The sequence below is a fragment of the Ranitomeya variabilis genome, chromosome 2 (genome assembly GCF_051348905.1).
Source record: "Ranitomeya variabilis isolate aRanVar5 chromosome 2, aRanVar5.hap1, whole genome shotgun sequence".
Classification (NCBI taxonomy): Eukaryota; Metazoa; Chordata; class Amphibia; order Anura; family Dendrobatidae; genus Ranitomeya; species Ranitomeya variabilis.
In genome coordinates this window covers 254305911-254321857 of record NC_135233.1, presented here as the reverse complement: position 1 = coordinate 254321857, position 15947 = coordinate 254305911, and the positions used below count along the sequence as shown (strand labels likewise).

General features: G+C 47.5%; 1 long non-coding RNA gene across 1 annotated transcript in view; it reads right to left on the bottom strand.

Annotated features, from left to right (window-relative positions):
• Positions 1-3478: 3478 nt before the first annotated feature.
• LOC143805400 (uncharacterized) overlaps positions 3479-15947 on the bottom strand; it is a 74984-nt gene continuing 62515 nt past the window's right edge. Inside the window, exon 2 of the long non-coding RNA XR_013221234.1 lies at positions 3479-4004. This is a non-coding gene — a long non-coding RNA (uncharacterized LOC143805400). The remainder of the gene's footprint in view (positions 4005-15947) is intronic.

Genomic DNA, 15947 nt, shown 5'->3' with positions numbered 1-15947 from the left:
GCACGGCTGAGAGTCTTGCTGCACGGCTGAGAGTCTTGCTGCACGGCTGAGAGTCTTGCTGCACGGCTGAGAGTCTTGCTGCACGGCTGAGTCTCTTGCTGCACGGCTGAGAGTCTTGCTGCACGGCTGAGAGTCTTGCTGCACGGCTGAGAGTCTTGCTGCACGGCTGAGAGTCTTGCTGCACGGCTGAGTCTCTTGCTGCACGGCTGAGTCTCTTGCTGCACGGCTGAGAGTCTTGCTGCACGGCTGAGAGTCTTGCTGCACGGCTGAGTGTCTTGCTGCACGGCTGAGTGTCTTGCTGCACGGCTGAGTGTCTTGCTGCACGGCTGAGTGTCTTGCTGCACGGCTGAGTGTCTTGCTGCACGGCTGAGTGTCTTGCTGCACGGCTGAGTGTCTTGCTGCACGGCTGAGTGTCTTGCTGCACGGCTGAGAGTCTTGCTGCACGGCTGAGAGTCTTGCAGCACGGCTGAGAGTCTTGCAGCACGGCTGAGAGTCTTGCAGCACGGCTGAGAGTCTTGCAGCACGGCTGAGAGTCTTGCTGCACGGCTGAGAGTCTTGCTGCACGGCTGAGAGTCTTGCTGCACGGCTGAGAGTCTTGCTGCACGGCTGAGAGTCTTGCTGCACGGCTGAGAGTCTTGCTGCACGGCTGAGAGTCTTGCTGCACGGCTGAGAGTCTTGCTGCACGGCTGAGAGTCTTGCTGCACGGCTGAGAGTCTTGCTGCACGGCTGAGAGTCTTGCTGCACGGCTGAGAGTCTTGCTGCACGGCTGAGAGTCTTGCTGCACGGCTGAGAGTCTTGCTGCACGGCTGAGAGTCTTGCTGCACGGCTGAGAGTCTTGCTGCACGGCTGAGAGTCTTGCTGCACGGCTGAGTCTCTTGCTGCACGGCTGAGAGTCTTGCTGCACGGCTGAGAGTCTTGCTGCACGGCTGAGAGTCTTGCTGCACGGCTGAGAGTCTTGCTGCACGGCTGAGAGTCTTGCTGCACGGCTGAGTCTCTTGCTGCACGGCTGAGTCTCTTGCTGCACGGCTGAGAGTCTTGCTGCACGGCTGAGAGTCTTGCTGCACGGCTGAGTGTCTTGCTGCACGGCTGAGTGTCTTGCTGCACGGCTGAGTGTCTTGCTGCACGGCTGAGTGTCTTGCTGCACGGCTGAGTGTCTTGCTGCACGGCTGAGTGTCTTGCTGCACGGCTGAGTGTCTTGCTGCACGGCTGAGTGTCTTGCTGCACGGCTGAGTGTCTTGCTGCACGGCTGAGAGTCTTGCTGCACGGCTGAGAGTCTTGCAGCACGGCTGAGAGTCTTGCAGCACGGCTGAGAGTCTTGCAGCACGGCTGAGAGTCTTGCAGCACGGCTGAGAGTCTTGCTGCACGGCTGAGAGTCTTGCTGCACGGCTGAGAGTCTTGCTGCACGGCTTTGAAAAGTTGCTAAATTTTGGAACAGCTTGGAGTTGCGCAATAATTTGGGAACTTTGAAGGATCAAAAAGGTCATGTATTGTGAGGGCCCTTAGTCTTCTATCACAGTAGAAGAGCCCCGTATATGCCCCACCCCCACAGTATAAATTCCCCAGTGTAACCCTCACAATGCCCCCAGTGATGCATTCCCACCCATAGAACACCCCCAACACCCATACATTATGATGTACCTTCACATGATATTCTAAAATGTTGCACCCCACCCCCCATGCAGTATGTTGCCCTAAGGCATCCCCTTGGCGCTATGACACCCCCACAGTATAATGAAACAAGGTGCTCCTTCTCACTCAGTACAATGCCTCTAAATGCCCTCCCCAGTGCCCACCTCACAACATTCAGTTGCCGGAGCTGACGTTGCCAGAGCTGACGTTGCCAGAGCTGACGTTGCCAGAGCTGACACCTAAGGGTATGTGCACACGATGCAGAATTGGTGCAGAACTGCAGCAGATTTTTCTGCTGCAAAAAAGCTGCAGAACTGCACTGTGATTTACAGTACAATGTAAATCAATGTGAAAAAAAAGCTGTGCACATGGTGCAGAAAAATCTGCGCCGAAACGCTGCAGATTTCAAAGAAGTGCATGTCACTACTTTTGTGCGTTTCTGCAGCGTTTCTGCACCCCTCCATTAATAGAAATCTGCAGTGGTAAAATCTGCACAAAAAACGCACTAAAAACGCACCTGCGGATTCTGCCAGGAGATGCAGATTTAGTGCAGAAAATTCTGCACCACATTTCCTATGTGTGCACATAGCCTAAGGGTATTAGATTCAGAGCCCACTCCACAGCGGGCAGCTGGTTGTATTATATGAATGCCATCTTCCTCTAAGGCTATGTGCACCGTTGCGGATTAGGCTTAGGAATTTCTGGTGCGGATTCTGTCTCTCCTGGCAGTAAACGCACCTGCGTTTTTTTGTGTGGTTCCGTAGCGTTTTTTAAGCGTTTTTGCTGCGGTTTTTACCCCTGCGGTTTTCTATAATGGAGTGGGTAAAAAAACACTGCAGATTCACAAAAAGGAAGTGACATGCTACTTCTTTTAAACCGCAGCGTTTCCGCAGCGGATTTTCCGCAAAGTGTGCACAGCATTTTTTTTTTCTCATTGATTTACATTGTACTATAAATCAATTGCGGATCTGCAGCGTTTCTGCACCTCAAAAAACATGTGCACATACCCTTACAGCAGTAATTAACGTGACCACCGATTGCCGCTGTTAACCTGTTCAATGCCGCTGTCAGTTGCTGACAGCAACATTTAAGCGTGATGTGATGACAGGGAGCCGATGGGTTGCTATGACAGGCAGGGGTCGGCTAAATGCCCTCATCTCCCCTTCACCCCGCCTCTACCCCCTGCGCCGGTCATGTGACGACCTTATGTGACATCCAGCCAGTAGTTGGGCATAGAAGACAGTGATTGTTCCTATATACCACAATACTGCTGTATATAGTACAAGCGATCAGACGATCGCAGCTTCAAGTCCTGTAAGGGAACTAATAAATAAAATAAGTAAATTAAAAAAAAAAAAAAGTTTTTAAAAATGTAAAAAAAAAAAATAAAAAATTTGAATCCCCCTGTTAAAATTAAACAGTTAAAAAAATGAAAAAAATATGCACATATTTGGTATCGACGTGTTCAGAAAAGTCCAATATGAAAATATAATATTGATCCAATCTGTAAAAACTGTAAAGTAGAAAAAAAACTTAAAATACCAAAATTGCTTGTTTTTTGTTGCTACAATAAAAAAATGCATTAAAAATCTATAAAAGCTTTGTAACTATCAATAAAAACATCCGCTCACTACCCAAAAAAAAACAAGCCCTCACACTCCTCCATTATCCAAAAAATAAAAATGTTACTGGTATTTGAAAATGGCGACTCAGGCTATTTCCTGGGGGCTTTTATGAAATTCAGAATTTTTTTGCCACTTTAATAAAAAAATGCAGGTTTGGTATTGTCCTAATCGTGTTGACCTGATTGGTCCAGGCAGTTGTCTGTACGTGAAGAACGGACATCAGACAACAGAAAATAATTTTTATATCCATGTATAGAGATAGCATTACAATCACTATTCTGAATTCTATGGCTTTTCTAATTTCGGACTTACATAGATTGTGTTCCAATTTTTGCGCGTCATTTTTCACAAATAAATAACTGCAAATATCTGAATTAGAGAGAGAGAGAATTCCTTATAAGTAGCCTAACATTAAATACCAATTGTATCAATAGTACATATTACTAGATGATTAACAAATATAAAGTTTTCTAAATAAAAATGTACAGGATATTAGAATTGGGAAGTAGAGGAAGCTTGACATAAGAAATCAGAACCTTTTACAGCTAGGAAATGTGGAATAATGACAGGACAGGACAGGGGTATAACACGCACATACTCACTACTAAACTCCTACGGAACAACCCTCAACGGAATTCTGGGTGAGCGGTTGCTTATATATTCCTCATGATGTCATAATATCCAGGCCAGAGGTGACCATGGCGACGATCCTGTGATGTCACAACATTAAAGAATGTGCTAGAACAAGCCCTGCAGCCAATGAGATCCAAGATAATAATGTGTAATAAAGTCTATGGAGGGTTTATAATAGTATGTAATATAAATAATCTGATACAGTAAATTGTTACAAATGATAAACACCTCCACGCACACAGATCCATGAAAACATATATGCAGAAGCTTGTTATAATCCTATTTTTTAACTTGTATTGTTCTTATACATATCCACTGTATGGACATAAGTATAGGGATATAGAATTTTGTAACATCCCACTCTAAATCCATAGGCATTAATTTGGCTGGGGTTGGTCCCCGAAGATTTTGGAGGAGTCTTTGGGATTTTTTGCTCCTTCATTCAGAAGATTATTTGTAACGTCAGACACTGATGCTGGATGGGTCAGGGCTAGCAATCTATATTCTAGTTCATCCCAAAGGTGTTGGTTGAGGTTCAGACTCTGTGCGGACAGTCAGGTTCTTCCAAACCAAACTCCCCCCAACCTTGCCTTTATGGACCTTGCTTGGTGCACTGGAGCATAGCCGTGCTGGGACAGAAAAGGACCTTATTCAAACTGTTCCCACAATGTTGGAAGCATATATTTGTCCATAATTTATTCTATACTGAAGAATTAGGACTTCCCTTCACTGAAACTAATATGCCAAAGCCGACCCATAAAAAACAACCCCAGCAGACTGATTCCAGATCACTACACTCCTAAGCCATCATTCCCATCCCATTTGGAACAGAAATGGTGGCTAGTGTGGGGAGTACTGTGAAGGCCAGTATATAGCATGAGAACCATTATACAGCGTGGAGGCCATTATACAGTGTGGGTCCTACTGTGGGGGCCATGATACAGTGAGAGAGCTTTTGTTGGGACCATTATACTGTGTATAAGGAATCTATGCGGACATCATATGCTGTATAAAGGTGCCTTAGGGACATCGTACTCTGTATAAAAGAGCTGTGGACCCACCATATGCTATGTAAAGAAGCTGTGGGACCACCATACTGTATATAGAGGAGCTGTACATTGCGAGACTCTGGGGATATTATCAAATGTTAAGCATTATTGTTACGCAAGCACGAGTATTGTGGCCGTCAAAGGGGCAAAATTTGAACACTGTTTTTTTTAAGGCCTTTGCACAGAGCATTAATATTTTTTCATAGAGGGCAGAAAGGAGGCATTATTACTATTTAAGGGGCTCAGGGGTTTGCAGTATTATGTGGGGCACTAAGAGGAGCGCTGTTATTGTGCCAAACAGCAGGTGTAGTAATAGGGACACATACGGCAGCAGTGGCTCAGTATTTGGGTATCCGTAGGATGAGGCATTTGTGCCGGTTGAGAATAGATGGTGCCATTCTGGAAATGTGAGAAGTCAAATGTCTTTGTTGTATTCTCTGCAGACGAGTCCTGGCTGGAAGAAGTTGTCATGTTGGTCTGGGTCCAGGCTCGGACTGGCCCACCGGAGACCCGGAGGATCCTCCGGTGGGCCCAGGCACTGACACCTGCTGGCTCCGGGCGGCCGGGGGGGGGGGCCCTGGAGCAGTGGGGGCCCCTGGAGCAGAGGGGGACGCTGGGGGGGGGCAGAATGCTGGAGACACACTGGGGCAGAATGCTGGACACACACTGGGGCAGAATGCTGGAGACACACTGGGGGCAAAATGCTGGACACACTGGGGGCAGAATGCTGGACACACTGGGGGCAGAATGCTGGACACACTGGGGGCAGAATGCTGGACACACTGGGGGCAGAATGCTGGACACACTGGGGGCAGAATGCTGGACACACTGGGGGCAGAATGCTGGACACACTGGGGGCAGAATGCTGGACACACTGGGGGCAGAATGCTGGACACACTGGGAGCAGAATGCTGGACACACTGGGGGCAGAATGCTGGACACACTGGGGGCAGAATGCTGGACACACTGGGGGCAGAATGCTGGACACACTGGGGGCAGAATGCTGGACACACTGGGGGCAGAATGCTGGACACACTGGTGGCAGAATGCTGGACACACTGGGGCAGATTGTTGGACACACTGGGGGTAATATGCTGGACACACTGGGGCAGATTGCCGGACACACTGGGGGCAATACTGGACACACTGGGGCAGATTGCCGGACACACTGGGGCAGATTGCCGGACACACTGAGGCAGATTGCCGGACACACTGGGGGCAATGCTGGACACACTGGGGCAGATTGCTGGACACACTGGGGGTAATATGCTGGACACACTGGGGGCAGGACTGGAGGCATGGGCAGAATGTAGATATAGGGCATGATTGGAGACACGGGGCAGAATGAAAGACATGGGGCAGGATTGGATCATGGGGCAGGATGGATACGATGGAGACAGATGGGGCAGGATGGGGAGATCATATGGGGTAGAATGGATACTCATGAGGGCAGGATGCGAGAACATATGCCTGGAGCCAGGAATGAGATAAACGGGGCCAGGGTGGGGAATATTATTACCATAGGGGCTAATTAACCCCTTCATGACCCAGCCTATTTTGGCCTTAATGACCTTGCCGTTTTTTGCAATTCTGACCAGTGTCCCTTTATGAGGTAATAACTCAGGAACGCTTCAACGGATCCTAGCGATTCTGAGATTGTTTTTTCGTGACATATTGGGCTTCATGTTAGTGGTAAATTTAGGTCGATAATTTCTGAGTTTATTTGTGAAAAAAATGGAAATTTGGCGAAAATTTTGAAAATTTTGCAATTTTCACATTTTTAATTTTTATTCTGTTAAACCAGAGAGTTATGTGACACAAAATACTTAATAAATAACATTTCCCACATGTCTGCTTTACATCAGCATAATTTTGGAAACAATTTTTTTTTTTGCTAGGAAGTTATAAGGGTTAAAATTTGACCAGTGATTTTTCATTTTTACAACAAAATTTACAAAACCATTTTTTTTAGGGACCACCTCACATTTGAAGTCAGTTTGAGGGTTCTATATGGCTGAAAATACCCAAAAGTGACACCATTCTAAAAACTGCACCCCTCAAGGTGCTCAAAACCACATTCAAGAAGTTTATTAACCCTTCAGGTGTTTCACAGCAGCAGAAGCAACATGGAAGGAATAAATTAACATTTAACTTTTTAGTCACAAAAATGATCTTTTTGCAACAATTTTTTTATTTTCCCAAGGGTAAAAGGAGAAACTGGACCAAGAAATTTGTTGTCCAATTTGTCCTGAGTACGCTGATACCTCATATGTGGGGGTAAACCACTGTTTGGGCGCACGGCAGGGCTCGGAAGGGAAGGAGCGCCATTTGACTTTTTGAATGAAAAATTGGCTCCAATCTTTAGCGGACACCATGTCGCCTTTGGAGAGCCCCCGTGTGCCTAAACATTGGAGCACCCCCACAAGTGACACCATTTTGGAAACTAGACCCCCCAAGGAACTTATCTAGAAGCATAGTGAGCACTTTAAAGCCCCAGGTGCTTCAAAAATTAATCCGTAAAAATGAAAAAGTACTTTTTTTTCGCAAAAAAATTATTTTAGCCTCAATTTTTTCATTTTCACATGGGCAACAGGATAAAATGGATCCTAAAATTTGTTGGACGATTTCTCCTGAGTACGCCGATACCTCACATGTGGGGGTAAACCACTGTTTGGGCACATGGTAAGGCTCGGAAGGGAAGGAGCGCCATTTGACTTTTTGAATGAAAAATTATCTCCATCGCTAGCGGACACCATGTCAGGTTTGGAGAGCCCCTGTGTGCCTAAACATTGGAGCTCCCCCACATGTGACCCCATTTTGGAAACTAGACCCCCCAAGGAACTTATCTAGAAGCATAGTGAGCACTTTAAACCCTCAGGTGCTTCACAAATTGATCCGTAAAAATGAAAAAGTACTTTTTTTTCACACAAAATTTATTTTAGCCTCAATTTTTTCATTTTCACATGGGCAACAGGATAAAATGGATCCTAAAATTTGTTGGGCAATTTCTCCTGAGTACGCCGATACCTCATATGTGGGGGTAAACCACTGTTTGGGTGCAAGGCAAGGCTCGGAAGGGAAGGCGCGCCATTTGACTTTTTGAATGGAAAATTAGCTCCAATCGTTAGCGGACACCATGTCGCGTTTGGAGAGCCCCTGTGTGCCTAAACATTGGAGCTCCCCTACAAGTGACCCCATTTTGGAAACTAGACCCCCCAAGGAACTTATCTAGATGCATAGTGAGCACTTAAAACCCCCAGGTGCTTCACAGAAGTTTATAATGCAGAGCCATGAAAATAAAAAATTATTTTTCTTTCCTCAAAAATGATCTTTTCGCAACAATTTTTGTTATTTTCCCAAGGGTAATAGGAGAAATTGGACACCAAATGTTGTTGTCCAGTTTGTCCTGAGTACGATGATACCCCATATGTGGGGGTAAACCACTGTTTGGGCGCACGGCAGGGCTCGGAAGGGAAGGCACGCCATTTGGCTTTTTGAATGGAAAATTAGCTTCAATCATTAGCGGACACCATGTCGCGTTTGGAGAGCCCCCTGTGTGCCTAAACATTGGAGCTCCCGCACAAGTGACCCCATTTTGGAAATTAGACCTCCCAAGGAACTAATCTAGATTCATAGTGAGCACTTTGAACCCCCAAGTGCTTCACAGAAGTTTATAACGCAGAGCCATGAAAATAAAAAAATTATTTTTCTTTTCTCAAAAATGATTTTTTAGCCCACAATTTTTTATTTTCCCAAGGGTAACAGGAGAAATTGGACCCCAAAAGTTGTTGTCCAGTTTCTCCTGAGTACGCTGATACCCCATATGTGGGGGTAAACCACTGTTTTGGCACACGTCGGGGTTTGGAAGGGAAGTAGTGACGTTTTGAAATGCAGACTTTGATGGAATGCTCTGCGGGCGTCACGTTGCGTTTGCAGAGCCCCTGATGTGCCTAAACAGTAGGAACTCCCCACAAGTGACCCCACTTTGGAAACTAGACCCCCCAAGGAACTTATCTAGATGTGTGGTGAGCACGTTCAACCCCCAAGTGCTTCACAGAAGTTTACAACACAGAGCCGTGAAAATAAAAAATCATTTTTCTGTCCTCAAGATGTTTTAGCAAGCAATTTTTTATTTTCACAAGGGTAGCAGGAGAAATTGGACCCCAATATTTGTTGCCCAGTTTGTTGTGAGTACGCTGGTACCCCATATGTGGGGGTAAACCACTGTTTGGGCGCACGTCAGGGCTTGGAAGGGAAGTAGTGACATTTGAAATGCAGACTTTGATGGAATGGTCTGCGGGTGTCACGTTGCATTTGCAGAGCCCCTGATGTGCCTAAACAGTAGAAATACCCAACAAGTGACCCCATTTTGGAAACTATACCCCCCCAAGGAACTTATCTAGATGTGTGGTGAGCACTTTGAACCCCCAAGTGCTTCTCAGAAGTTTATAACGCAGAGCCGTGAAAATAAAAAATAATTGTTCTTTCCTCAAAAATTATGTTTTAGCAAGCAATTTTTTATTTTTGCAAGGGTAATAGGAGAAATTGGACCCCAACAGTTGTTGCCCAGTTTGTCCTGAGTATGCTGGTACCCCATATGTGGGGGTAAACCACTGTTTGGGCACACGTCGGGGCTTGGAAGGGAGGGAGCACCATTTGACTTTTTGAAAGCAAGATTGGCTGGAATCAATGGCGGTGCCATGTTGCGTTTGGAGACCCCTGATGTGCCCAAACAGTGGAAACCCCTCAATTCTAACTTCAACACTAACCCCAACACACCCCTAACCCTAATCTCAACTGTAGCCCTAACCCTAATCACAACCCTAACCCCAACACACCCGTAACCCTAATCCCAACCCTAACCCTAATCCCAACCCTAACCACAACTGTAACCCCAACACACTCCTAACCCTATCCGTAACCCTAACCACAAGCCTAATCTTAACCCTATTTCCAACCCTAGCCCTAATTCCAACCCTAACCCTAATTCCAACCCTAACCCTAAGGCTATGTGCCCACGTTGCGGATTCGTGTGAGATTTTTCCGCACGATTTTTGAAAAATCTGCAGGTAAAAGGCACTGCGTTTTACCTGCATATTTACAGCGGATTTCCAGTGTTTTTTTGTGCGAATTTCACCTGCGGATTCCTATTGAGGAACCGGTGTAAAACGCTGCGGAAACCACACAAAGAATTGACATGCTGCGGAAAATACAACGCAGCGTTTCTGCACGGAATTTTCCGCACCATGGGCACAGCGGATTTGGTTTTCCATAGGTGTACATGGTACTGTAAACCTGATGGAAAACTGCTACGAATTCGCAGCAGCCAATCCGCTGCGGATCCGCGGCCAATCCGCTGCGGATCCGCGGCCAATCCGCTGCGGATCCGCGGCCAATCCGCTGCGGATCCGCAGCCAAATCCACACTGTGTGCACATGCCCTAACCCTAACCCTACCCCTAACCCTAGTTCTAACCCTAGTTCTAACCTTAGTTCTAACCCTAGTTCTAACCCTAACCCTAGTGGAAAAAGAAAAAAAAAAAAATTTCTTTTTTGTATTATTGTCCCTACCTATGGGGGTGATAAAGGGGGGGTCATTTACTATTTTTTTTATTTTGATCACTGTGAAGTTTTATCACAGTGATCAAAATGTACATGGAACGAATCTGCCGGCTGGCAGATTCGGCGGGCGCACTGAGCATGCGCCCGCCTTTTTGGAAGATGGCGGCGCCCAGCGAGGAGACGTATGGACACCGGGAGGATCGGTAAGTATGAAGGGGTGGTGGGGGGGTGGATCGGAGCACAGGGGGGGTGATCGGAGCACAGGGGGGGTGGATCTGAGCAAGGAGAGAGCGGACAGGAAGACGGGGGAGCGGGCAGGCTGACGGAGGGGACCGGACCCCATAACGGAGGACTGGGGGGGCGATCGGTGGGTGTGGGGGGGCAGATCAGGTTTTCCAGCCATGGCCGATGATATTGCAGCATCGGCCATGGCTGGATTGTAATATTTCACCAGTTTTTTTAGGTGAAATATTACAAATCGCTCTGATTGGCAGTTTCACTTTCAACAGCCAATCAGAGCGATCGTAGCCACGGGGGGTGAAGCCACCACCCCTGGGCTGAAGCACCAATCCCCCTGTCTCTGTAGATCGGGTAAAATAGGAGTTAACCCTTTCACCCGATCTGCAGGGACGCGATCATTCCATGACGCCACATAGGCGTCATGGGTCGGATTGGCACAGGTTTTCATGACGCCTACGTGGCGTCATGGGTCGGGAAGGGGTTAAGGGATATTATTACTGCAGTGATGTATTTATTTTATTTTTTGAGTATACTGTTTTAATTGGGGGGCGGTCCTGTTACTGTGTAGAGTGACACTATGTCGCCTTTTTTTCTTCATGTGGTGTAATGTAGAAGTTGTGAAAAATTAAGTAATGTGTTCTGCAAGCGGAGCTCGAGATAACTGTGTTATTTCCTGCAGAAATGAGTCCTGGCTGGAAGAAATGATGGCGGTCTGTGCTGGATGAAAGATGAAGGATTTCACCTAGAGACGTCACTGGTGAGTCAGTGTTACCTATACACTGACACTATACACTGTATACTATATACAGAGCTCCTGTGTATAATGTCACCAGTGATCACTGTATTACCTATACATTATATACAGAGCTCCTGTGTAGAATACCACCAGTGATCTCTGTATTACCTCTACACAGACACTGCATACTAAGTACAGATCTCCTGTGTATAATGTCACTTAGGCTGCCGTCTCACATTCAGTATTTGGTCAGTATTTTACATCAGTATTTGTAAGCCAAAACCAGGAGTGGGTGATAAATGCAGAAGTGGTGCACATGTTTCTATTATACTTTTCCTCAAATTGTTCCACTCCTGGTTTTGGCTTACATATACTGATGTAAAATACTGACCAAATACTGCTAGTGTGACAGCAGCCTTATGGTGATAGTATTGTGTTTGTTTTTTTTTGTTTTTTTTTTTATTTCTGATCAGTATTGTAGTATTCAGTCACTATGTGGTGGTAATATGTGGTCTGGAAATGGTGTTGTGGTATTTGTCCCTTGTATGTGCTATTTGGTCGCCAAGTGGTGGTAATATGTGGTCTTGACATGGTGCGGTGGTATTTGTCCCTTGTATGTAGTATTATTCGGTCACTATGTGGTCTGGTCATGGTGTGGTGGTATTTCTTCCTGTATGTGGTAATATTGGTCTTGGTATAGTGGATTGTGTTGTGTATGGCGGTCATTTGTTCTCTCTGATATTAATTAGGAGAAGATTCTTTATTTCCATTAGAGTTTTAATGCTTTGTACACAGCGGCGGAGATGCGCTTACAGGGGTTTCCTGTGGAAAAAAGTAATCACCTCTCCACAGGATAAGTGATAACATATTGATTGGTGGGGGTCTGACTGCTTGGACCCACTCAGCAAAATGTGGAACTTTTTATCCCCATTAGACTGGAGTGGCATGTCCGACTAGATCACTGATCCATTCATTCCCTCAGTGGCTGCACTTGTTTTTTTCTGGAAGCCCCAAAGAGAATGAATGGAGCTGCGGTCAGAAATCCCACCTGCCGCTGCATTTTAAAATGGTGATAAAAGTGTCCTGTCAGGGATAAAACTTCCCCAGTTTCTAATGGTCGGATCTAAGCGATCACCAATCCTGTGGAGCCCATGGATCAGTGATAACTTGTTTTACCAAGAACCACATTAATGTAAACTACCGTAATTATACATCCCAGTTATTGGGGCACACGGTAGATGTGCGGCAGCCGCCGGTGTTTTACAGCCGATGCTCCACTATAATGACAGATATTTGCATATAGCTGTAGGGTGGGCCCCTAGAGTCCATTCCTCTGGTGGGCCCCAGACACCCCAGTCCGACGCTGTCTCCTTGTAATGCCTCCTGCCTTATGTCTGTGCTGACAGCATGCACATTTTTGTACTTTATACATTTATGATTTATATATTGATGTATTAAGGTGACTTTAATAAACATTTTTGAATATTTTTATATAATTATGTTGAAGTGGACTTTTTTGCTCCGTTTTCTTGTGGTAATTGTATTTTGGAGTGGTCCAAAAAGGGCATCCGTAGGGTGCCTTGGGAGAGTTGGGACCACCTGCTCACCATCATTGGAAATATTGGTGCTTCATGATTATTGTAATAAATGGTTTGGTTGATTGTTCAGCCTCCAGCTATCTCATCCAACTCTCCCATACACAGGAGGGCTCGAGACAGTCGGTGTCAGACTTATCCTGGCAGCGGCTTCTCTCCATGAGAACTAAAGAATCAGGATTCTGAAATCAGACATGACATATTCCTATCTACCCCGATATTATATTTCAGGGGAAAATCGGGCGCCCCCATACACATTGGCCTATGGGCTGAACTTCTCCATACTGGTGAGTTTGGAAGACGTTAGTTTTATTTCTAAGGGGACCTTTAGAGTGCTCCAGTAAAATCATAGGTCCAAACTATCCCGGATATCGTAGGACAGTCCAGGATTTGGGCCTTTGTGCCACTGCCTCAGTCTCTGGGCCAAGTGTTCTTCACTATATTACAGTCACTGCCACCATTGCTCCTCCTGCTTCAGGATACGCCTCCTCTGTCACATCCTCCTATGGTCATCAGTATACAGTGCTCCGCATTCTGAGCATGTCACTATGACTTGGGGAGCTCATCATCTCCTGTACTTCATGCAGATAATTGGAATCAGCAGTCATGCAGGTAATTGGAGTCAGCAGTGTCAGTGTGTATTTCATTCTGGCTTCTTTCTCTAGTCCCCATGTTTGCCTGCTTTTTCTTTTAACTTTGGGCTTTGCAGTCTACTGCAGGCATACACACGAACCCTGAGGAAAAGACAGAAGTGGTTTATTACCGCTTCTGTCTTCTCATTTGCAGAAACATAGCTCTCAGTCAGTGCTATGGAGAGAAAAAGTGCAGTGCCAAAGCATCTATTAGACCCAATGACCTACAGAGCAGCGCTGCTTGTGCAGCGCCCCAGAGTCCTGGTCGTTGCAGTAATGTCGCTCTGCCACTAAGGGGAGTGATGTTACATCTGATTGTGCAGCGCCCCAGAGTCCTGGTCGTTGCAGTACTGTGGCTCCGCCACTAAGGGGAGCTATGGTACGTCTGATGGCACTGAAGGAGTTCATCTGATCAGGTATCACAGACACCAATACATTTCACAGTCGGGCCTCCGGGGGGAGCTAAGGGTTCTATTCACTAGGCCACTCCCCACCATAGTGGGTAAACTGGGGGTCAGACAGGAAGTTAGATCAGAAAGCTGACTGGGTTGGAACCAGGCAACACCTTGTGGCAGAGGGTGTTGTAGGGGAAGATACAGTAGGGTCTCTGTCAGGGGTGGGATCCTGACAGAGGCTTGGCAACTTGAACGAACGTAACGGGACCGTGCCTGCTTCGGGTAGCGGCGGTTCCCAAGGAAGGATTAGAGGAGAGATAGATTGTGCTGAGTGAGAAACGAGATCACGCAAAAGGAGAAATACCAGTGGGAGTCGTGCTGTAAGACCGAAGCAACATCCTACTGAGGCGCACTACCGGTGGCCGGAACGCCGAGGGAGTATCATAACATTCAGCTTCAAGCAATACTCCAAACAGCAGCAGGGCAGTCAGTCTAAGGCGGGCTGTCTAACTTTAATCACCTATGCAGTCTTGGGGGGCAACTTGTGGAGAGGGGCGACTCTAGGGTCCCGGAAGAGCTCCGAGCCTACCCGTCAAACGGGTGCCGTCCCAACCAGAACAACAGGGAGGGACGGAGGATTAGCAGAACATCATCTAATCGAGTTGTGAGGGAAATTAAGAAACAGACACAACAGTTGTGGGGACTTTCCGTAAGCACAGCAGGGAAGGACCACAACACCTAGCGCTAGAAGGAAGGCACCGATTTCCACCTGTGAAGAGAACTCTGGAGGTGCCATTGGACCGGCTGGACTTGCGCAGCCTGGTGAACCGTGTTCTGGACTGAGGACCCAGAGACCTTCAGTAAAGAGGTAAAGAGACTGCAACCTGGTGTCCTCGTTATTTACTGCACTGCACCATCTACATCACGCACACCTATCATTGTACGCCCCTCAGCAGGGTCACGGACCGGGTCTAGCCACTGTGACAACCCCAGAACAGAGACTCAGAGGCCCGGTACCGGGTACCCCTCGGCCCTGCGGCAGTGGGGGCGCTACAACTTGGCGTCACGAACAGGATCTACTTAAGCCTGAAGAATCAGGTCATGTGTGCCTTGGTACTGTGATTTGTTGTGTTTGGACTGTACTTTATTGCCAAGACTGTGCTGCGCCATTTACCGCCAAAATCCGCCGCCATTATAGCGCTGAGGAGAGCGCAGGAGAAGAGGAGGGGCGTGGAGTAGGCGTAGGCAAGCTGGAGAGCGCGAACAACAATGGCCGCCCAGTCTAAATATTTCTGTGTCCTACGGACGTGTCCGTCAACAGCCGAGGTCCGCCTCCTGATCCTGTTTGGAGGGTGGAGACCATGGAGACGGGGCCGCCCACGAAAGAGACCGCGGGAAGAAGACATTGGAGAGGAGATAAAGATGGCGACGCCGGGAGCACCGCGTGGGGATAACCTGACTCGGCATGGAGCCGCACCACCAGACACAGCCTCGGAGACGCCATCGTTGCGGGAGCTGGCCCTTACGGAACTACCGACGGGTCGACCCAACTGGCAGATGTCCGAGGAGTGTGTGGCCGCAGCCGAGGCCCGACAAATAGCACGCCGCTTGGAGGCTGATGCCCGCGTGCTCGCTCGGCTGGGCCAGCCCACGGAGATCCGTCTATCCCCGGTGTCCCCGACTCCTCCTAACCCGGCCGCGGCTGAAGATACGCTGCAAACCCAGAGTATGAGGATCTTGCCAGAGGCCGAACACCTGCGGCACCTGATGACGGCGTGGCGGAGCCGGCCCCAGCCTGCAGCTCGGATTGATCTGACCAGCGTTGCAGAGGTCCCATCGCCCCACTGGGGTG